The sequence below is a fragment of the Opisthocomus hoazin genome, chromosome 1 (genome assembly GCF_030867145.1).
Source record: "Opisthocomus hoazin isolate bOpiHoa1 chromosome 1, bOpiHoa1.hap1, whole genome shotgun sequence".
NCBI classification, from domain to species: Eukaryota; Metazoa; Chordata; class Aves; order Opisthocomiformes; family Opisthocomidae; genus Opisthocomus; species Opisthocomus hoazin.
The window spans coordinates 20928540-20946376 of NC_134414.1; positions in this window are offsets into that span (position 1 = coordinate 20928540).

Below are 17837 nucleotides of genomic sequence, written 5' to 3' on the forward strand. Positions count from 1 at the left end.
TGAAGGAGCAGAGCTGTGAAACACAGGCAGAATATCACGAAATATTTTGGTTGTTCAACATCCTCGTTTCTGATACAGGGGATATGTTTTGATGTCTGGTCAATGGCAGGGCTTTTCCTGTTGCCCTCAATGTGCAGGGAGGTGTGAGTAGAGCAGATTGCAGGAGAGGTGCAGAGCAAGGGCAAGGAGCAGCAGCCCTGCGGGTGAGGGCACTGCAGCAGGGGGAGAGGAGCCTCCTCACAGGCGGGCAGGGAAGCAGTGCGGGACGGCAGCCAGAGCTTGCTGGAGGAGCAAGAAAGGGGCATGGGCATGGTCGTACACCAGGTGGAGACTGGCAGCAGATACCGAGTGTTAATGCAGACCTCCCTTGCTAATGTTTTCAGCTGGAATGACCAGAAGGGAAGCTGGATCTGCATTTAAGGGAGTAAGGGCCGAGAAGTGCAGCACAGAGCAGAGCACTCTGCATACAAATGAGAGGTAAGCAACAGTGCATTTTTCAGAGCTGGACGCAAAGCGTAGCGTATAAAATCCTTGCTTAGTGCTTATCAGGCCCCATCGTGTCCAAATCAGGCTTTTCCATAAAATTTGCATTCCTTCGACCTTTGTCCTCGAGCCATGTCTCACAGGCTGATTTCACATCAGCACCTTCTGCAAAGGAGCTCTGTATCAGTAGCCAGACAGCAACAGCGATCTGCAGCATGCCACCACCGATTAGAAGCAGCTGCTGAACTGGATGGATGGTTTCATCTGTTGATGCCCTGTTTGGTTTCATGTTTCACCCTAGGCACACAGTTCCATCCTGCATATGTTCCTCTCTGTTATGTCTTCTTGTTGTGACTGCACCTTGGTAGCACTGGAGCTTCTTGTCAGGGAGGGGACAACACAGCCCAGACTCCTCCATCATTCAGATACCATGTAAAGGGCATGTGGATACACAAACAGAAAGAAAAAGCTGTTGTTTGTTTTCACCTAATACAATAAACTCACGTAAAATCCAAAAAGAAATCAGATCTTACGGAGCATATTTTCTGAGAAGAGCTGCTAGATCGTACTTTGCCTGGCTTTAATAGGGACAGAATTTCCCAGTCCTCTAAATATAGACCCGTGAAACAATCCTGTAGCTACCAGCGATATAAATCTTATTCGTGGCCCATATTCAGGAGAAACTGTTGCAATGCTTCCCTAGGTATTGTTTAACTGGTGAATCACTGGCAGGATCACTGCTTGCAGGGGTTATGTGCCATGTAAATTGTCAGTGTCTGTCACGTGCTTCATGCTATCAGATAAAAAAAAGCGAACCATTCAAGGCAGGTCAGGGATTTTGAAGCATGCTCTGTTTGCACATTGTGTTTGTACATCCTCTTTCAGGACCCCCAGCCCCAGCTGGAGGCACAATAGAGAGAAATCTTGCTCTGGGCTGGAAAGTTAGATGCTTGCTGCTTATCTCCTGTCAATTTAAACAGCCAGAATTTATGCATTGACGAGGCAGCTCATAGGTCACAAATGTGCTCCAGTAGTCAGAGTCACTGCTGACAAACAAATCCGTGCGTGGTGAGACAGCTGTTGGCACCAGGATCCAATGCTCCTCTCTTCAAAATGCCGGGGGGGGGGGGGGGCAACAGCCTGGCAGAGTCAACACAGAGATGCTTCTGCAGGTTAGGCTGATTTTCAGGAGGTTTCTTTAACCCAGCAACAGATTTGAATGACCTAGAATAGTTTAAAGACAATAATAGCAAGGGAGGAAATATCCCAACCCGGGTAATTCTACATTAACTTGCAGAGAAGGCACATAGAGGGGAAGGAGAGGACCATGGAGCTCACAGGATCTTTACCTTTATCCCACCTCTCCTGCTGATCTGTAATTCATGCTAGCCAAATCACCGTGACGCATTTTTGTTTTATCTGTTGGCAACAAGTTCCTCAAGACAGGAAGTACCTGTGCCCTTACCGGGCAATCTGACATGGATCTTCTTCACATTCCTGGACATCAGTAAGTAACAAGTAATGCTAATTACCTAGTTAGTCCAGTTAACATGTTAAAGAGCTATTTTTTCAGAACTGCCACTCTCATTGGCTCCAGTGATACCCAGCACTGCAAATATTCATGTGGGAGTATTTAAAAAAGAAGATGAGAACACTGCTCAAGGTGTCTATTAAAATCATAAAAGCACAAAAATACAGTATTAGGAGAAAAACCTCATCATCTTTCTTAGAGACAAGACACTAAACAAACAGATGAGACATTTAAAGTTTCCTACTCCCATTTGAAAACGTGTAGATGTGCAGGTGTAAGAGCAGGAAGAACAGGAAGTATCTAGAAACTTTTGAAACCAGGTCTTCTGTAGAAAAGATTTGGGCATATACTAGGCAGCATGGAACTAATCTGCACCCCATTGTATTCTGAATTGCATTATTGGTCTGCCAGGCAACTAATCTTGAATTTAGTCGGGACCCTTCCGGAGCAGAATCTACAAAGATGAACATAGTCATGAGACCACTGCTGAGAGTCTACAAATAAAGGGCAATATAATGCAGTTATTAAGGAATATAACATTCCAAATCTTATTCTGAATGAGAAATAAGGTATAGTTAATAATTATAAAGCCTCTGGATTACTTGTAAGGTCAAAGGAGAAAACATTTTGATTTCTCTGCGACTGGTCTGCTCTAGCAAAAGCAATGTGATGCTGCACTGCAACTGTGATATGTGTCATTCCCAGCTCTGCAGTTATAATCTCAAGAAAACACGTCCCAATCATGCAACAGCTCAGGAACCTCCCTATATTAACCCCCATTTTCCAACCTAGAATTTACACACAGATAGAAAGGAGTCTGTGTTTTCTGTGAATATCCATCAATCTTCGTAAGGCACGAGGGAGAGGATGGTCATGCATGCGAACTGCAGGTTGTTATCTAACCAATATAATCTATTTATGTGTCTTACATGACATTCAGTTTTAGCAAAATCAGAAATTTCTGTTTAAAGAAAGAAAGAGAGAGAAAAGTTTCTATCCATCATAGTTGTAAATACATAGCAAGCATTACCTGACTCCCAGGTTGCCTATCAAAATCATCTAACAACTCTGAAGGGTAGAACTGACCCATCTCACTCGTTCACATCCATTACACTACCAGTTTTAAAGGTGAGTACAAAGAATTCGGTGCCAGCAATTAACTAGCTTAGTGGCAGTCACGCTATTTTATGGGATGAAAGGGAGCAGGAGTGAAGAACAATGGGAATCAGGTCTGGATGATAACATAAAGTTTTCCCATTACAACTGGCCACATGATAGGCATTTTTGACCATCAGTGCCAAAAGTCTGAAATCTGCCATCAACAAATTTAGGTCAGTTAGCTTAGTGACACTAACCCTCCGCCAAGAGACACTCCCTTTTCTGTCCACCCCATGCCTGAATGGATGCAGAAATTGTTCTCTGGCAGAAACAACACTTCGGTGCTGTCTTCCAAGACTATGATAGACAGAAGCACTGCAAACTGACACGGGGGTGTGCCTGGAGCACCCGCACACTTCCTCCATCGCATTTCTGTTGGTGAAGGGTAGGCACCTGAATATTATCAAGAGCCTGAGTCACAGTCATTAGCCCTTGACCATATAACAAGTCAAAACAGAAACTGATATACTCCAAGGCCCACATTGACATGTTAGGCATTGCATCACCTTGCAACCCATGGCAGCGTTTCAATATGTTTCTTTAGGTAAAATTCCCATTGATGTCTTGGCAAAGGAGCAAAAGGGTCTTCTTCCTTTCCTTTACACTCAATGGAGTCAAGAGTTAGGCTTTTTAAAAATCAAGGCATTTATTAATTAATCAGAGAGGAAATCTCCATAGCAAGAAGAAAGAAGGAATGTTTGCCATATCTAATACAGCTGTAAGTGATCTGTTGACACTGAAGTCACTCTCATTCTTGATTGTACTGGTTTTCATGGCAAGGTTTGGGGGGGGGGGGGTGGAGGAAGGAGGCATGGGGTGGCTTCTGTGAGAAGCTGCCAGAAACTTCCCCTGTGTCCAGTAAAACCACTGCCAGTCGACTCCAAGACAGACCTGAGGCTGGCCAAGGCTGAGCCCATCAGCAGTCGTGGTAGCACCTCTGGGATAACACAGTTAAGAATGGGGGGGGGGGGGGGGGGAACCTGCATGAGGGCATTTTTCAGCAGAAGAGAGTAGTGAAAACTCTGCAGACACCAAGGTCAGTAAAGAAGGAGGTGGAGGAGGTGCTCCAGTTGCCAGAGCAGAGGTTTCCCTGCAGCCCGTGGAGAAAATCATGGTGAGGCAGGTTGTCCCCCTATAGTCCATGGAGGTCCACTGTGGAGCAGATCTCCACCTGCAGCCCGGGGAGGACCTCACGCCAGAGCAGGTGGATGCCTGAAGGAGGCTGTGACCCCATGGCTTGGCCATGCAGGAGGAGGCTTCTGGCAGGACCTGTGGCCGTGGAGAGAGGAGCCCGCGCCAAAGCAGGTTTGCTGGCAGGATTTGTGACCCCATGGGAGGCACTCACACTGGAGCAGTTTGTGAAGAACTGCAGCCTGTGGGAAGGACTCATGCTGGAGAAGTTCATGGAGGACTGTCTCCTGTGGGAGGGACCTCACACTAGAGCAGTGGAAGAGTGTGAGGAGTCCTCCCCCTGAGGAGGAAGGAGTGGCAGAGACAACATGTGATCAACTGACTATAACCCCCATTCCCTGTCTCCCTGTGCCGCTCAAGAAGGGGGAGGGGAGGTAGAGAAATGGGAGTGAAGCTGAGCCCGGGAAGAGGGGAGGGTTGGGGGAAGGTGTTTTAAAATTTGGTTTTGTTTTCCATTATCCTACTCTGATTTGATTGGTGATGAATTAAACTAGTTTCCCCAAGTTCGGTCTGTTTTGCCTGTGACGGTAACTGGTGAGTGATCTCACCTTGTGCTTGTCTCAACCCACATGCCTTTCATCGTATTTTTTCTCCCCTGTCCAGATGAAGAGAGGGAGTGATGGAGCAGTTTTGGTGGGCACTTGATGTCCAGCCAGGCTAAACCACAACATTGACATAATAAATATTAATATATTACCTGCCTCCTGAAATCCTGACATTACATCAGAATTTGACAAAAATAGCACCCAGATAAAGCAGCATTTTGGCAAGGATACTGAGATGGGATACATGTACCAAAGCTACTGCTTTGTGCTAGAATTGGAGAAGCACTTCGAAGCTCCCAGAAAGCCAAAACAACACTATGGGACAAATATCCACATAGGATTTGATTTTCTCAGCTACCAATAGGCATCTGAAAGCCAGGTAACCAGTCTGGGCTCCGTCTGTAGACACAAGAGACAGTGTATAAAGCAGTGAGACTGAACCATCACATGGAGGCAATAGTGTCTCAATGAAGGAGAGTGAAACCTGGCTTTGACTGGGCATGGTTTGCATTTGGACTAGATGATGATTGTAGGTCTTTTCCAACTGAACTGGACTATTCTATTCTATTCTATTCTATTCTATTCTATTCTATTCTATTCTATTCTATTCTATTCTATTCTACCCCATCTAACTTGTATGTGGCTATGGTTAGGTGAAATGAATCCTGCAGCTGCTTGGCTAAGCTTGAGTCTACTTTAGCCCAACTAGCTGTTGACATGTCAAAATATTCCAGTAGTCAATATTCCTGCTTGGCACATGCTGGAGAGCCAAGCATTTGTTCAGCTTTGGAGATGGGCTGAGAGGAAGCACGTCTGAGGTGGCATGAGCTTCTGAAGTGGTGTGTCACTTCTGATGAGCTTCATGATGCTGTGGCTCTGCTCCTAGTAGCACCGGACTTATCTAATTTGAAGCTAACCTGGCCTCATCTCTGTAAGCTGCAGGTATCTCAAAGGCACCGTTATATATTTTCCCACTGTGAGAAACCATCCTGATCTCAAATAGCCTAGAGTCAATACAGGAAACACATGGGCAGGAGGTGGGGGGAAATGAGGCAATGAGTCTGATGGCATCCAGCACATCAGTGGAAGAAATTAATGCATGAAAGCTGAATCCTCCTGCAAGCAAAACAGGAGCGAACAGGCAATTATACTTTAACCTCCCTGATTACTTGTGCTCTTCCCAAGGAGAGTCTGTGTTCTTTTTGCATAGGTATTTATAAAATGCAGTCTATATTATAATTGTCCTTTGGTGGAAGAAACTTCATGAGATGAATAAAGAACAGTAATACAATGATGTAATTTAATTTTAGAGTATATTTTATATGGAAACATGGCAAGTGTCCTATTTCCATTAGCCCTGGGAGCTGTGTCCTTGATATCAATGCTGGCAGTGATGCTGCAGAAACAGCAGCAAACTGGTGGTGATACAGGCAGCCAGGCTCTCTGCTGCACCTCGAGGGATGCACCAGCTTGGCAAAACTGTGCTGCCTGCCAGCATCCCCTCTGGATGCAGGTAAACACAGGCCACAGGCAGAGACTCCGATGGCTTTGTGAGATGTCAGATGAAGAGCATGTCTCAGAGGCGTGGCCTTACACCCCTTCCCCTAATTTCTGCTAGACAGCATTAAATAAGAGGAGCCACTGTCATATGGCATAAATACCTAAAGTAAACAAGGAACAGAGAGCTCAGCGGAAAGGAAGTGCCTCTCTAGCATCACTGCAAGGACATGCCACCTCCTGGGATACGAAAGGAAAAAGCATCCAAAGAATCCATAAGCAGCAGTTAAATTCTTACTAAAGACCAGAGACATGTAGACCAAGAAGCAAATGCCACTGACTCTCCCCAGATTTAGACCTACCTCCTAGGAAAATGCTATTATGGGGTTAACTACAAGTTGGATCTCATCCTGCAACTGATCCAAACAAGCAGAGCTGGATGATACTTCATCTCACCTGGAAGTGAGGTGATGTCACCAGCTCTCCGAAGTCAGAGGACTGCAGGGACATTCAAGATTTGGTGAGGAGTGCTGGTCAAGACCTTCAGATGTGAAAAGAGTGGAGCAACAAGGGAAATTCTTGATCCACCTTAGAAAGAAAGATCGGTGTCCCTACCAGTGAGACCAAAACAGACCCCTCACTGTCTGCAGCACTTTCCAGCTTCCTTAAAACACCTAGACACTGGGCCGCACATAACATCTCACACACTTCCAGAGTGCAGAGGATGTACACTTTCCTTCTTAGTAGCAACCACCAACACGTATAAGTCCAATCTCTGCTTATATTAAAGGACAAAGCTGCTATAAGTCCAATGTCCTGGGAAAGAGATGTTGAGAGTTGTATACCAGCAGTCTAGATAACTATTTATAATGTTGTTGTAGCTTGAAGGGAACATTGCTTTTATGACCATCTTATGATTCAGCACTAAGTGGCATTGCTGACTACCTCTGAGCCAAGGGCCAGCTTTGGGTTAGAACTTGGTTCGAGGACACTTTAAAGCCTGGATACCTTCTCTGGACATCTATAAAGCTGACTCCTTGAGCTCTTTCTGTCAATCATCATGAGGGCACCAAGTGCTCTGTCAAATTCAGCAGAGCTTTCCGACAGCATTTTTCTCCTATAGACCCTGAGAATCACCTCCAGGCGATCTACAAACAAAACATTGCTTAGTGTATTCCCAGTCCTCTTAAGCACTCACAGAAAAGGAATCGTTTACCCATTGCTGGAGTCTGAGATGTGCCATCCATGTGCTCACTCACCCTGTACCCTCTTTACTCTCTCCGTCAGAGCCCTGAGTCCTCAAGCTGGTTGCTGTGTGCCAACACAGGCAACAGCCCACCTGTTAGTCACTGTGTGGAGCATGGGGGCTGTAAAACACATGCGTACCCACCCAGCTACTGCAAAGGCAAAAAACCTCCCAGCTGTTTGCATGTTATTGCGTGTCTTAAGAAATAGACTGAACGGAAAAAGTATTTTATGCATTTCAGGGTAAGTCTGCCTACTATTCTTAGCCTCTTCACTTCCCAGAATAACTGAAACAGGGAGTTCAGCACAACTGACCCTGCCTGAGTGAGGGGAGAGGAGCAAACTGGGAACACAGCAGTTCGTACCAGTGCTACCAGATGGCTCTGGGAAGAGTTGTACCCACTTGTGTTGCCTTTGCCACTGTGCACCCTGTGTTATTACAAACACCTGTCTGTACACAAAATTAACATGGGTGATTAAATGGAGATAAATACATGGATTCCTCCACCTCTCCTTGGGCTTCAGTCACTGTCCCCTAGCAGTCTGAGTATACAGCCCTACTTACTAGGTTAGCAAGCCTCTTGACACAGTTCTTTCCCTACTTTGTCAGATGGAACCTGTTTTTCCCCAGCTATCCTCATTACCCAGGGAACTACAGGCCGGTCAGCCTCACCTCCATCCCGGGAAAGGTGATGGAGCAGCTTATCCTGGAGGCCATCATCAAGCAAGTGGAAGAAAAGAAGGTTACCAGGAGTAGTCAGCATGGATTCACCAAGGAGAAATCATGCCTGACCAATCTAATAGCTTTCTACGATGGCATGACTGGCTGGGTATACGAAGGGAGAGCCGTGGATGTTGTCTACCTAGACTTCAGCAAGGCTTTCGACACAGTCTCCCATGATATCCTCCTAGGGAAGCTCAGGAAGTGTGGGCTGGATGAGTGGACAGTGAGGTGGATTGAGAACTGGCTGAATGGCCAAACTCGGAGGGTTGTCATCAGCGGCGCTGAGTCTAGTTGGAGGCTGGTAACTAGTGGTGTCCCCCAGGGGTCAGTACTGGTCCCAGTCTTGTTCAACTTCTTCATCAACGACCTGGATGAAGAGTTAGAATGTACCCTCAGCAAGTTTGCTGATGACACCAAACTGGGAGGTGTGGTAGACACACCGGAAGGCTGTGCTGCCATTCAGTGTGACCTGGACAGGCTGGAAAGCTGGGCAGAGAGGAACCTGATGAGGTTCAACAAAGGCAAATGCAGGGTCCTGCACCTGAGGAGGAACAACCCCATGCACCAGTACAGTCTTGGGGCGGACCTGCTAAAGAGCAGCTCTGCGGAGAGGGACCTGGGTGTCCTGGTGGACGACAGGTTAACCATGAGCCAGCAGTGTGCCCTGGCTGCCAAGAAAGCCAATGGGATCCTGGGGTGCATCAAGAAGAGTGTGGCCAGCAGGACGAGGGATGTTCTCCTTCCCCTCTACACTGCCCTGGTGAGGCCTCATCTGGAGTACTGTGTCCAGTTCTGGGCTCCCCACTTCAAGAAGGATGAAGAGCTACTGGAGAGAGTCCAGTGGAGGGCTACAAGGATGATGAGGGGACTGGAACATCTCCCCTACAAGGAGAGGCTGAGGGAGCTGGGCTTGTTCAGCCTGAAGAAGAGAAGGCTGCGAGGGGACCTAATATATACTTACAAATATCTGAAGGGTGGGTGTCAGGAGGATGGGGCCAAGCTCTTTTCAGTGGTGCCCAGGGACAGGACAAGGGGCAATGGGCACAAACTGAAGCACAGGAAGTTCCGTCTGAACATGAGGAAGAACTTCTTCCCTCTGAGGGTGACGGAGCACTGGAACAGGCTGCCCAGGGAGGTTGTGGAGTCTCCTTCTCTAGAGATATTCAAGACCCGCCTGGACAAGATCCTGTGCAGCCTGCTGTAGGTGACCCTGCTTCGGCAGGAGGGTTGGACTAGATGACCCACAGAGGTCCCTTCCAACCCCTACTATTCTGTGATTCTGTGATTACTCCAAGAAAGATGTCACAGCTTAAGCCCTGTCTTGGACACTGGCTGCACAACTGAAACTTGACCAACAAGATACAACAATTGTGACCTGAACCACTCCCATCCACCAGCAGGACTGGGGAGAATCCCTTCTGAGCACTTATGGCCTTGGCCAGTGCCACCAGGGCCCTGTAGCCACTCTTGATATACTGAAGGTCTTTCTGGAAGAATCCCTAGTGCCCATGCGGATGAGCAAGCAAGGAGTAGTAGTCTGAGTGCTGGATAAGTTCTCACAGTCTCTTTAGTACATCCTATATCACAGCCCTAGTCAAGCAGCCGACCTCCTGCAACATCTAGCCTGACGGGCCAGTGGTGCCTCTGTCACCCACAGGACGAAGCCTCCCACCACTGCCATCCACAGCTTCCTGACTCCAGTGCACGGATCATGCTCAGCCAGCCCAGATACCTCCTTCAGCACAACCTCCTGGGCTCACTTTTTGAGGTCCTGCACCTCTTGAGGTGGTGAAGGAACTTTCCTCCTACTGCAAAAGCTCACAAGCATCCAGTAATCCCCACCATGGGAGTCTCCACCTTCCACCTGTTTGGGCATTGACACCATCCCTCCTTCCATGCAACATGGGGCTTGGGCTCTTGCCTCGAGGGGCAGTCTCCTGTTTATCCTACCTGATGCCATGTAGTGGGCTCAGCTCCACCATTAACCCCTTCATCTGGCAGCTCCGCAGCTTGGAAAGAGCATCACCAGAAGAGATGTGTAGATCACCTCTGTGGAGATACCAACCAATTCCCCGGGGATATTGGCCTTGCTAGAGCAAACCAGTACCAACTGTCAGCCTGCTTGTGACTTTCTAACATTGAGGTATCTTAAACTACAATTAAAATGAATTAATTAGAAAAATAAAGTTTAAGGAAATAACTCTTATACTTGGAGCTACGCACAGAGACATGAAACAATAGCTTCTCTCACAGCTGCTTCTCCATCTGGTTCAGCTTGAAGACAGTGGAAAATGTTGAAGACAAAGACTGAACTGGGCTTGTTTAGCCTGAAGAAGAGAAGGCTGAGAGGGGACCTAATAAATGCTTATAAACATCTTAAGGCTGGGTGTCAAGAGGTTGGGGCCAGGCTCTTTTCAGTGGTGCCCAGCGACAGGACAAGGGGCAACAGGCACAAACTGAAGCACAGGAAGTTTCATCTGAACATGAGGAAGAACTTCTTCACTCTGAGGGTGATGGAGCACTGGAACAGATTGCCCAGAGGGGTTGTGGATTCTCCTTCTCTGGAGATATTCAAGACCTGCCTGCACAAGGTCCTGTGCAGCCAGCTCTAGGTGACCCTGCTTCAGCAGGGGGGTTGTACCAGATGACCCACAGAGATCCCTTTGAACCCCTAACATTCTGTGATTCTGTGTCCTTGTCCCCTCTCAAGCCCAGTTAACGCCCCTGATGATTTCTGCAGCTCCTCAAAGCTGCAGCTCGGTCCTGCTGACAGCCTGGGTGTCACCTCCTGGATGAAGCAGGGCAGCTTGAACAAGAACTGCTCACCTCTCTCCTTCTGTCCCCGTGCCAGGAGCACATAAGGTGCAGCCGTTCTCCCTGCCCCTCTGCTCTGCCCCAAGAAAGCATTCAGGACAGCCAGCAAAGCAGGGAGGGATTTTACCTCATGGAAGCAGAGGGTCCCCACAGCGGCTGACACTCCTCGGGTCTCCACCAGCCAGTCTGGTCTCAGCATGGCTGGGAAGGCAGTGAGTTCACTCACAGAAACATAATGAGAGCTGACAGCTGTGCTGCGCTCCCACGTGAAGCAGAGATACATGTGGAGTCTGGGAGATTTCTGTCCAGGTCTGGTCTCTGCCTGGCTCCTCGCTGTGGATGAGACCATCTGTTTTCTGGCAGGGACAGCATGCACAGTAAGCACCCAGTGTCTGGAGGGCTGTGACTAAGCCATCGATTCCCATCCACACCAGTTGGTCATCCATAGCCTGCAGCCCCAAAACAGATCCTCGGGAGTTTTGTCCCTCTCTGATTGGGATATATCACCTAGTGCCAAGCTGGAAGAGCTGAATTTTCCTCCTTTAAACAGAGAAAGAATAGGATTGGTTATTGCTAAATATCAGATGCTGTTCCTGTAACAGGAGCAGAAGACAAGGACATTGCCATTCATAAGCACGTGGACTGTACATTACAGGTGCCCCTGTTTACGGAGGTATATAGCACCTGGCGGCACGGCAGTTCAGATAGTTCATAATAAATAATTTTAACAAGAAATTTTAGCCCTATTCTAATAAAGCACCTGCTCATGTTTAATTTTAAATGTTGAAAGCGACAAGACTATTCATACACCTACACTAAGCCTATGCTCAATTGCTTAACTGAGTTTCAGCAGGAGTTTATATTTAAAACTTCAGAAAAAAAGCAACTTTATACAGTGCTAATTAGAGGAATCATAATAGTTTCATCTGGATTTTATAGAGTTTCAACTCTCTCTGCTCACATTCCTGAATACAGTAAAATAGCAGGCAGAGTTAAATACAGATCTGAGATAAGCCATTCTCATCTCAGCCTATATTTCCTAAGAATGGCTGGGCTACCTACTCAAAAGGACTTTGTCCACCATTCCAGCATGAAATGCTTGTATCCAGGTTCAACTTTTACAAGCCCGCCCATTCAGATCGCAAAAAGTTTCTGAATTCACAGGATCATATTTCCAGATCCTCTAAGTTGGTATTGATAGATATTGGCTATTAGTAAGTATTACAAAATTTTTACATACACTGAACTGAGGTTAGTTTGTCTATTCCACAGTTAAAAATATTGTAACTATTTTTAAAATTCAAATTCTAGAGAAGTCAAGTCCACATAGCTCTTTTGGCTTCACATAAGGAATAATAAATCATATAGACACTGAAAGAGTTCAGTTCATATTGGCAAGAAAAGGAACAATGATCACAGACTGCATATACCTGCAAGGTAACAATATACATAGAAAACAATATACATAGTCTCAGAAGCAAAAAGGTATTCAGAGCCAAGACAAAAAGTATAAGAAGAAAGCTAAACAAGGAAAAGTTGAGGTAGAACAAGGGTGGGGTTTTTTCCTTAAATACAAATAAGCAGAAGAACGAACTTTTGCAGGATCACAGAATCACAGAGTCACAGAATGTTTGGGGTTGGAAGGGACCTCTGTGGGTCATCTAGTCCAACCCCCTGCCGAAGCACGGTCACCTACAGCAGGCTGCACAGGACCTTGTGCAGGTGGGTCTTGAATATCTCCAGAGAAGGAGACTCCACAACCTCTCTGGGCAACCTGTTCCAGTGCTCCATCAACCTCAGAGTGAAGAAGTTCTTCCTCATGTTCAGCTGGAACTTCCTGTGCTTCAGTTTGTGCCCATTGGCCCTTGTCCTGTCCCTGGACACCACTGAAACAAGTCTAGCCCCATCCTCCTGACACCCAGCCTTAAGATATTTATAAGCATTTATTAGGTCCCCTCTCAGCCTTCTCTTCTTCAGGCTGAACAAGCCCAGCTCCCTCAGCCTTTCCTCGTGGGAGAGACGCTCCAGTCCCCTCACCATCCTAGTAGCCCTCCACTGGACTCTTTTCAGTAGCTCCTCATCTTTCTTGAACTGGGGAGCCCAGAACTGGAGACAGGACTGCAGATGAGGCCTCACTAGGGCAGTGTAGAGGGGAAGGAGAACCTCCCTCGTCCCGCTGGCCACACTCTTCTTGATGCATCCCAGGACCCCATTGGCCTTCTTGGCAGCCAGGGCACACTGCTGGCTCATAGTCTACCTGTCATCCACCAGCACTCGCAGGTCCCTCTCCGCAGAGCTGCTCTCCAGCAGGTCTGCCCCAAGCCTGTAATGGTGCATGGGGTTGTTCCTCCTCAGGTGCAGGACCCTGCACTTGCCCTTGTTGAACTTCATCAGGTTCCTCTGTGCCCAGCTCTCCAGCCTGTCCAGATCATGCTGAATGGCAGCAAAGCCTTCTGGTGTATATAATAAGGCATAATAAACATAATAAGGCATTTTTGATGGCAGACAGAATTCAATCATTATGACAAAGGGTTATGGGCCCTTTAGGATTTTCATAGCACTTGAAATCCATTGTGAGGCCTTGCTTTTAATAGACAAGTCATCCTTTCACTAATGAGGTGAGTAGGTTTCATTTGTGTAAGTGCGTGCCATGCTCACAATTCCATGTCTCATTGGAGTCCGAATCCTACATGCCTTAAAGTCCCCAGGTCCTCCTTCCCTGACCCACCCACCCATTAATGGACACCCTGGTGCCCACCTGCACTCCAGCTTCTGTGAAACAGCAGCTACCTCACCTGGCATTTATCATACCTAACACACAACTAATTGCACTTATTGTATCCAACATATAAACATGGCAAATAATTTGTGTTCCCTAGGCCCTGAGACAGGGAACTGGCAGCAACAGGAACAGTCCACAAGCCACATCAGCTGGTTTTCTTATGGACATTCAGAACAGTACAGCCACAGCCCAATCCTGTCTCAGTTCAATGCTTTTCTCACTGCAATGAATAAAAAAAAAGCCTGATTTCAAATAAAAGGGTGCTCATATCTTCCTGTCACTGACCTCATGCAGGCCTAAGCACCTGGCCAAAGCAGTGCTCCTGCTCAAAGCTGAAAATACCTTAAACCTCTATCCTAGCAATGATACAATGACTCACACAAGGTGGCAGAGAAAAATAGGCTGCTCCTCCAGCAAACTGGTGTGCAGGTCTGGTGACTGAACAGCAGGCTGAGCCAGGAGGCACCAACTGCGATTTGAACACCAGAAGAGCCTGAAGTCAGGGGAACAGAAGGGCTGTGGCAGAAGCAACTTCCTGAAATCAAAGTGTTTAACTGTTGTTGAAGGATGTTTCCCTCTGCAATAGGGATGACAACTTGTAGACCAGAAATGATCAGTGGATTGGGAACGTGGCCCATGAAAATGGAGAGGGACTCTGTGCTCAGAGGTGGTGATTTGTCGTGAATACCAATAGACACCAGAAGGATTTTCAAGCTCCTTCCCCATGACTGTGCCTGCACCAGCAGTCTCAGGAACCAGATGCACCAAGCAGCAGCTCACAGCCTCCGGCCACTGCGGCAGCCATCACCCCAGTGTAAGGGAGGTGGCCTGAAAATGCCCTTACATAAATGCAGCTTCTTCATGAACACAGCCCCTTCCCACCTCCTCTCTGTTTTGTGTTTCCCTTCTTGATCACCATACCCTGCTCAGACCTTGCTCCTGCCCTTGCAGGACAAGGCCCCTTCTCACACCACACACTCACCCCTTTCTGCTCCTGCAGCCTCAGGCTTTTCTGCTTCAGCCTCCGCTGAATCCTCTTACCTGCTAGTGTCACCATGGGCTCTGAATGAGGCCACAGCTCTATCTATGCCAAAGAAACACTCAACAGAGACCAGCATCAAGTAGCTTTTCATATACTGGAAGTGGTCATTACACCTGGGGATTTGGGAGAATTGTAGCTGGCTTCACCACAGAAAAAATCCTCAGTTTCTAGTACACTCAGATACTGCTGGCAGAAGGTACTTCAATATCACCAGAATTTCCTCCCCTGACAGGAGTATCTGAATATATCTCCTACAAGAAACAGAACCCAGCTGAGTATGAATGGGTTTTTGAAACAGTACACAAACACCTCATTTTTGTTTCCCTTCATCATGCCTCATGGGATGGGGACTTCTTCCTCCAGGAGCCTCCCATGAGCCTGTGAAAGAGTGAGTGGAGAGACGATGCAGTCTCCAGTGAGCACATTCCCTGGTCTGAGAGCACAAGCCCAGAGCGACAATATTCCCAGAGATCTCTGTTGTGCAACATGAACCTGCAGTCTATCACAGGAGTCAGCACCAGCACAACATTTTGACCACTGCAGGAAACTGGGAGACAGATCAGGGGTCCCACTGCACAGCCTGATCTGTTTTCTAAAATCCATTATTCTTAAACACAGTAGTCTTTTTTTCAGTATTTTACGCTATTGACTTTCCCTATTTTTAATCCAGGTTTTACCCGTAGGGCGGGATTTGCCTGAGCACGGAATGTTGCTACATGCTTCTTGCTGCAGACAGTGTCAAGCTCCACATTTCTTGGTCTTATGTATTTGCAGACCATCTGTGAAAACTGTTGGGTATGAACTCTGCATTTGAAGCCTTCTCGTGATAGATTAGTTACTGAATATGCAGGGATTTAATAAAAAACATACATAACTACAAAGAGACTAGGAAAGCTTCATGACAAATGGCTCAGGATCTCAAAGCTGACCCAAATGGCCTTGTTAAATCATTGTCAAAATGCAGAAATTCATGTTAATGCATCCAGGAACAGTACACAGCAAATTTTACCCTAAACATTAATTCAGGCCTGTTTAGATGAGATCATTAGTGATTTTGTGCTCTAATGGTGAGGAAAGGAAGGTGTAAAATGTTTCCAGTTATCCATCCAGAATCAACCTTCTGCACACTGTATTAACAACACCAGGAAAAATTACATAGGAACTTTCTTTGACTTTGTAGTGGCATCAAGCAGGAGACAGAAAAACTAACTGGGGAGGGAAAGGGGTGGGAAAGAGTTTATAGAGGCCGTCTCCCAATACCTTGGTATCACACGGGGGCACAAAGATAGTAAAGACCTTGGACATGCTTGGTTTTCTTTCTGTTGGCTATTCAGCTGGCATGAAATCAGCACGTCTCAGCACTGAAAGAACAAAACATGCAGACCACAAACAATCCCAAATCTCTTTTATATTATCCATGTCTGTAACACTCAAAAAAAAACCAAAACAAAACAAAAAAAATAGATGGCTGGTAAAACTCATCCAAGGAGGGGTTAAGAGTCTGGGCCCAGTGGTCAAGCTTCTTGCCTGGCTGTCTTTCAGTTGATAGTATTAAAGTTCCCACAAGCTAAACAATTAGTACAAATCAGCCCCACCTCTGTTACAGAACACTATCAAGAAATATCTTCAGGCATGTCCTAGAAAAGCAAAGGGGGTCCTAAACCGCTAAGAGAACTGAGGTGAAATTACACAAGACAACACTAGACTGACTTCCAGGGGAGATCTTCCTGCCTGGCAAATCCCCATTACATGGTGGACGGTCCAACAGTTAAGGAGAATATTTAAAACTAGACATGAAGAACACCAGAAAATGCAGAATATAGACCTGGGAAAGAGATCATCAGCTTAAGTACTGTTTCTGTTCTCATGTATTTTGCACCCATGAACATGCTTTAGGAAGACAAATGAGGAAGGTATTTCCCACCTATAGCTTACACAGTTCTGTAAATTTTCATTAGAGGTTTATAAACCTAAGCTTGCAGGGAAATGGGATTCCAGAAAATGTCTGAATGCTGCAAGGCAATTTTGCAATGTGGGATTTAAACCTATTTTACCCCACGTGAGAAACTTGACTGGGTGACAACTGTGGCATTCTTTTTGTCAGCATAAAAAATGATTTGACTATTCACCACATATTTTCCAGGTCTGTAAAAGCCTTTGGGATTATGCTGGAGGAAAGATTTAGTTAAATTTCTATAGAAACCATAACACTTACATAAAAGCCTGTTTAACAAGCAAGAGTGAGACACTGTATCTCATTCAAGGTAAGCCATCTCCAACATAACTCACTGATAAACTTCCAACTGGGTTTTAAAGTCTGAGAGGACACCAGTGGATTTCTCACACCTCTAATAGGAGTGAAACTCAGCAGGTACTGCTGGATAACTACTTAACACGGTAGCGTAGGTGTTATAATCTCACATGGGAAGTTGCAGTCATTTGGCTAAATTTGAAAGGAAATTTTTCATCAGGTAGATCATAGAATAATGATTTCCTAAGTTTATGCCTTTCTCACTTATCCTCTATTTTACACATGTGTATCTTCACTGACTCCAGTGTAACTCCGAGGAAAAATGTTAAGTTTTTTCATAAAACACTGAAATGTTCCCAGCTATGTGTCTGCAAACACCTAGAAATACAAGTGGCATTATCTTCGCTCAGTTACTACTTTTCCTGAGATTAAAGTCTTCTTTGAAATTAAGGACTTTGTCCCCTTGACACTGCTCTTCCCAGTAAGCACACAGAAGTTGCTGTTGCAGGGAAACACAAACACCATAGCTGGTAGGAGTCAGAATAAAGTTTTCTCTTTTCTCCTCAGAGAAGAG